Source organism: Homarus americanus, unplaced genomic scaffold (assembly GCF_018991925.1).
Source record: "Homarus americanus isolate GMGI-L3 unplaced genomic scaffold, GMGI_Hamer_2.0 scaffold14621, whole genome shotgun sequence".
Lineage (NCBI taxonomy): Eukaryota > Metazoa > Arthropoda > Malacostraca > Decapoda > Nephropidae > Homarus > Homarus americanus.
In genome coordinates, this window is record NW_024737310.1 from 23,079 (window position 1) to 30,214 (window position 7,136).

The window sequence follows — 7,136 nt, forward strand, 5'->3', positions numbered from 1 at the left end:
ACTTTACCTACAACTTTCAAATACAATAACAACTCACCTTCAAATAATACATTGCACAATTTCACATCACCGTATCCAGTGTCGACGCGCTCCTCTCCACAATTCGCCCATATTCCTCCACCACCAACATGAAAACAATACGTCAATGTTACAAATGCTCTACTCTTCAAATTATAACAAAGTATACGTACAACTTCAATAAACAATACTTACACATTTACTGCCTCTCATTTCCAAAATTCAGTCGAGCATTAATGTCCCTCTGGATTATCACACACCAATCACGTCTTCTGGACTGCAACAACTCCTGTACAAAACAATTACCACATCAATAACCACGACCAAAGTCCCTCTTCATTTTCATATCAAACACACCCCACCTTCAACCACTTAACAGTATACATTACCTTTTAGCACATGCTGCACACGGCGACTGGTTACAACACTTGGCTCCTTTCCAACATCGACTTCTCCCCCACCTCTGGATGGCGACCATACGTCCTCTTGGTTAGTCGATACAGTCAACACAACACTATATTCTACTCTAACATTTTTCGATTTCTCATTATCACACTTTTTGAGAATGGGAGGGGCCGAGGGGCATCCCCCCTCACCCCCCCCCCCTTATTCCCATGCAAGGTGAAGGGCACAAGCGCCTACACCGCCCAACTAGGCAGCATGCCAACTTTGTGCTTGCCTAAAGGATCATAGCATTTTATGTCAAGGGCATACAACCCTCCAGTCTTTAACATTTTGTCGGCTAGCTCCGACGACTTTCCCCAGATACGAATTCGCAACTTTCGATTTACAACTGGTACCTACTTTACTGCTAGGTCAACAGGGACACAGGGGGTCTAGGAAGTGTGTCCAACCCACTTTCCACCGGCCCGGGAATCGAACCCGAGACGTCCCGCTTGCGAGGCGAGAGCGGTACCGCTCTACCGCCGGCACCCCCACTTCGGCTGTGACCCCTTGTGAGGCGGGCGTCAGTCAGCTATGGGTACGGTTCCTCGACTAAGTAGTGCCCTTTCACAGGTTTATACACCTCACTTATGTCTCCCCGTGCCCATCTCTAGGCACTTTTGGGTGCACTAGAGAACCGAGGACCACCACCAGACCCCAACCTGAAAAAAAAAAGGTCATTCGTTATCCATTTATCAAATCTTTCTCACTACTATATAATAAACTCAACTTATCAAAACTCATTTACATTTTCTTTAATCTACAGCCGAGGCACAAAATTCAACATTTTAAACTTAACATGACCAAACTCAAGCCACAATCATTTATTTTAATGTCAACTTTTAACATTTCTATTGCTCTACGGCACAAGACCAAAAATCAATTGAAAATTTAACAACTCTTTTACAAACTTCAACGTCACTTACCCTCACTATTCCCCTAGTCTACCTCAAAAAAATACCGGCTCCTTCCACCTCCAACAACAACAACCTGAAAAAAGCATTTATTACCTAACCAATAAAACTTACACTAATTCTCAATACAAATATATTAGCCATGAACCACTTCTCAAATTACAGCTACAACTTCTCTTTAGTCAAACACAACTACACCTTCCATTTTAAATACCATATTGACGAATTCCTCACCGCAAGTGTAGACGCGCTAGCCATCACCTACAAACTTAGACCACGTTCTCTTCTCTATTCCACAGTATAAGCCTTCCGTACACCTGCAATAAAAGGCATCAACCTTCAAAATTTACAACAAACTAGTCAAAATTAATTAAACAAAAGCACATACACAATAACAATTAAGAACACTCTAGTCTGCGTATAAAACTAACACATGAACCATAACAGACGACAACAAAATACGACCATAAACACACACAACCGAGAGTGTAGTACCATTATATAGCCTCCAGTATATAACAGCACAAACACAACACCCATTCAACAATTTCATTCACCTAAACTCCAAATTCGGGGTCTACCTCTGTGCCGGTCACGTCTCTGCAAAAATCAACCTTTCCCACGCTAGTTGGCTCCAACTTAACGCTCATGCGGCAGCCCACTGCGACTTCCTTGCGGTTGCTATTTTCTGAAAATAAACTACTACAAAATCTTAAAAAAACACCCACTACATTTTATGCCAACTACAAAACTCTCATTAATACAATTTTCTTCACTATTTAACCAAATATACCAACATATCTTAACTTCCCATGACTTTAAATAACAAGGATTATTTTATTACCAAAAAATTCTACCTTTCCTTTAATCATTTTCCTAAAAGTCATACAACCCAAAACACATCCACCAATCACAATCACCTTTACATACAGCCTAAGTATTCACAAGTAAAATTGCGAGCACGAGACCCAGGGTCAGTTAGATGCATCTTTAGCTGACTACATTCAAAACGTTCGACTTTACTTTTATCCTCTTCGCCACTGATCGGCTTGTTAGCCGCTTGGTCACGTCTCTTTTCCTTTATATTCTTCACCAAAAGGTCAGCTCGCTAGCTGCCCGGCCAATCGGTCACGTCTCTGTCACGCACTGTTGTCAAATACTGGGCATGCACCGGCTCCTCAATGTACCTGAACCCGCTCCAGTGTTGGTCAAGTCTTCTCTTCAAAGAGCTCACACTCGATGCCGTCACAACACTCTGGTAGATTGTTCCAACAATTTACAACCCTCACTCCGAAAAACTTTGCCCTCACGATTTTCCGGCTTCTTCAATCTTGAGCTGTGACCCCTTGTGGGGCGAGCGTCCGCCAGCTCCAAGCAAGGACACTTAACTGAGTAGTGCCCCCTCAGATGCTTATAAAGCTCAACTAGGTCCCCCCTTGCCCGTCTGTAGTATAAGCTAGGCAAGTTCAGGCGCTCCAATCTCTCAGGCGGCTAGCGAGCCGACCTTTTCGTGAAGAATATAAACGAAAAGAGACGTGACCAAGCGGCTAACAAGCCGATCAGTGGCGAAGAGGATAAAAGTAAAGTCGAACGTTTGGAATGTAGTCAGCTAAAGATGCATCGACCCGACCCTGGGTCTCGTGCTTTATGCCGCTTATTTTTCATACACTCAAAGCAGGCTACCAATTGGCTCACCCATATCAATATTCTTATTCATGTCAAATCCCTATCTTTACCTCGCTAAACAAACTAAACATCAACAGTCACTTACCTGCCCTCACCCCTCGTTTACCAAAACGTCGCTGTCGGCACATTTATTTGCTTTTCCACTTCACTATATGCACAACACCTCCAATCTCCTACTATACGCATCAAAACACACACGTATGGTTTACTACTTGGCACACAAATGCTGCATCTTTTTTCTTTCTCACTCATTTTCAAGATCCACCACGATCACTATGAACAGTCCAAGCTCAAGGCACACATAAATGCTGCAGCTTTCTTTTCTTCTCACTCATTTTCAAGATTCCACCACCATCACTTAAAACTACATTGAACTTCGCATCCAAACAACTTCAGATACAGACAATATTTTAATAATGAACTTGCTACACAATCTACATGCTCATGAATTCACTTTCCATCACTCACCAACGAAATAACACGATTTCTTGCAAAAACACAACATATTCCGCCAATTTCACAAAGTACACTATTAACACTTCAACTTTTTAAACCACTTAACACGTTTAACACTTAAACGATTTCATTTCAATTAAACTACCGTCTTCAATTTAAATATCCTCTACTCTAACAACTTGAATTAATAACAACTTCAAAATCTCCCTAGTTAACCACAGACAAAAATCTTAAATACGTTTCACAGGCCACAAGTCAAATACTTCTATTAAAAACCACAGAAAATGTTTAAGAAAACATTTCCAATGCGGAACACTAACAGCCAAACAAACAAATGTCTAAACACTACTTTATATACTACACTTTACTTTTCTTTTCTTTTCTTCTTCACAAACTAAAGGAGTTCTAACACCAGACACAAGGTTCGGATTGTAACTGATGCATCCTTGCCGGTTCGACCTTTAAATACCCCAACCTTCCCGCCGAACCGTCAAATTATTTGCTCTCTGCTCACCGAACCACCTCATTCGAATAACTTCAAATTTTCAACATTTTATTCTTCACCTTGGCGTCAAAGTACAAGGATACATTAAAAAAAACTCTGGTGTCATCTTCAACATTATTCAAACAAACTCCAACAAAGTCCATTTCATGAAATATAGCCAAAATATATGAGCTCAAAACTGCCAGATTCTTGCTTTCCGGGACCCCGAACTTCTTCTCCGGTAAACACCGTCACAACCAAACGAGGGGATTATCCAGATCAACTGCTCTTGGGTATTTGCACCATAGACATAGGTCGCAGTATCGTAGTCAATAAAGTTTCCTTCCAAGATGGAAATAACAACATACCCTACAATCAGTTACTCACATCTCCATTCCTTGGTGAGAACTATCAACGGTGAATTTAATAAAGTCAAGACCCCGAGTAATGTTTTCCCATTACCGTCAAATACTTTACGTACAGTATATATTTATAACTTAATTCAAACAATGTAAAACAAAAACATCGTGGTAACATTCTATACTATGCCATCTTACGTGTACTAATCCACGTGCTACTAAATGTTATATAATAATTCCTTGACATAAATGTACTCTATATTATCAGGTACCACATTTACTCTCTAAGGTACGTGTGAGCTGAGACCTGACCCAATAAATCATTATCAAATTGTGATAGTAAATATCTCTCTAACCATTGCTATGTCAACTAGAAACTGGTCCATGTAAGCCATACCCCATGTAACTGACGAGTATATTATAGTCATCCGCAGAGGACAAACAGCACGAGTACGAGTACGAAATCTTTAGTTAAGAGGTGAAAGACAATTATTAGGGGTTGAGGGAAAAGTGGTGAAACTGAAATACAGTAGGAGTAGAAAGAATCTTTCTTATTGGTGTTTTATCTTTGTTCTGCTCCCTTGGGTCGTCACACCTTTGTATTAATATTGCTCTATTTATATAATGCTGCTTATTATTATTATTTTTATTATTGTTGGAGTTAGTGAGCCAGCCCAGGTCCTTGTGTAGCTGGGAGGGTAGTCACATTTTTTTTGGGGCTAAGATGTTAGTTCAATGTTAATTGTTAAATATTAGTTATGTTAGTCTAAAGGTACACTGTATGGAGAGGCCTGCCAGGTTCTTAATACCACTTACCACCAGTGCCAGATTTATTAGACCTGTGGAGGCCCCCCTCATTATAACTACCCCAAGAGGGTGGGGTGGCGAGTGAAGCGAACCTAATCATCTGGGAGTTCCGCAATTCTAAATATCATATTATTAGCACCACAGCATTCATTCAAAATAGACGGTTCATAGGAAAACCACCCAGTCGTCAATTTCAACGAGTAGCTAGCCTAATTTCTATCACGTGATAAACATGAATTTTAAAGATTGAAAATAAAATCAACCAAATCAATACAATATTATAATATGTGGAGGCCCCTGGCCAACTGCCCACTTTGCCCACTCTTCAATCCGGCCCTGCTCACAACTCTACTCTACTTTGTTGTAACGTGTACGTTTTCTTCTCCATTGTTGTAACATATGTCTGTCTTTTGTTAATTTTACTGTTTCTGCTCTATGGTCAATTTCAAGTAAAGGTTAATATTAACTCGGTGCTTTGTTCTTCATTGTTTTTCTCTCTCTGTGATCTTATTTTATTCCTCATATTAACTTCTTTAGGCTATTCTATTTAAGTTTAAGACTTTTTTAATATTACAATAGTACTATTTTGATGTATATGTCTCTTAACAATGTCTCAGACTTAAACTGAGGCCAATATTGCTGTTGTAATATATTCACAATTTCTATCCAAGATAAGTAAAGCACTGAATACGATTTCATAATATTTTCCTTTCACGTTTTACACTACTTTCGTGTCACAATAAAGTTTAAATCGTTTACTCGTCATCAAACAACCAAACGGCGTTTCCCTCCGGCATGGTGTCACTTTGACGTCATAACAAGGCAATGTTCCCATTGGCTACAATTTAACCTAAAACAGCTTGTGATTGGTCAGGGAGTGTGGGCCGCCTGTATATAAAGCCTGGTAGACGGACGTCAACACAGAACACTGGCACGCGACGACGCTACAACATCTTCTGTACTGTAAGTGTATCTTCAAATTGTAAATTATTTGTTGGCGATTGGGAAGCTATTGTTTAAAATTTCACTTGACAAAAAAAAAAAAGGGACATTTTATTAGTCTTGATATTACCTAAACTAAACTTTTTAAATAAGTTTCGCGTTAAACCAGGCTTACATAACATTAATCTTCTTGCTATTTCTAGAACACGCTCATCAAACGACCATGAACCCTATACGAGTTGACCGAGGTAGCTGCAGTGTCACCACAAGAACAATTCGGAGCGTCTACAAAATTTACCTGTTGCTGGAGAACTCGATCGCAACAATTCCTTTCCTACTCCAGTTCTACCGCGGTTAGTGGATCCTTCCCACAGCATTACAGTGAGTTTCCTAGTGTTAAACTACAAGAAATTGGTCTCCAAAAAAACTGCTTTGTTATTTCTTCTACCCCATTTGTGGGTCATGAGCTGTATTGCATTACATTCTGTGCAAGTAAAGTCAAACTTGTACATATTGAATATCCAGTATATGTAACCAATAAAGTTTTTCTATTTATGGAATAATCCAAATCCTTGCTTTTACTAAATCAAAACCCAGAGTATAATAAAATCTCGACTACGTCTGCTGTTTGAAAGTTTGCCCATAAATAGTTCTCAAATACTCTACTTAATGGTGTTAAACGCTTCGGGAAATACAGCTCTACTCCTCTTAAATTAGTATTACTTTTTCACAACATAACCCAATAGACAAATGATGACATTAATGTGTGGCTTTTTACTTTCCAATCGTTCAAAGTACACATTCTCGTATCCACAGTGGCCCTGTACTAAAGTACGATCATCACTGGTTTAAACTAATCTTAGTATTGTCTAATAACACCAGAAGTGGTAAAATACTAAATTCCAAGCAAGACATATGAAAGTCTAACCTATAAATAAAAATATGAACTTCCATCTATGACCACTGCAATACTAAATATAGACCCAAGTCTTTCAATATTCAGTCGAAATCAAGGTAAAATTAGAG

General features: G+C 39.4%; 1 long non-coding RNA gene across 1 annotated transcript; it reads left to right on the plus strand.

The window, feature by feature from the left end:
- Positions 1-5,956: 5,956 nt before the first annotated feature.
- On the plus strand, positions 5,957-6,679 carry LOC121873410. The gene is made up of 2 exons (XR_006090229.1): positions 5,957-6,131; positions 6,314-6,679. It is a non-coding gene; the product is annotated as an uncharacterized LOC121873410 (long non-coding RNA).
- Positions 6,680-7,136: the final 457 nt, after the last annotated feature.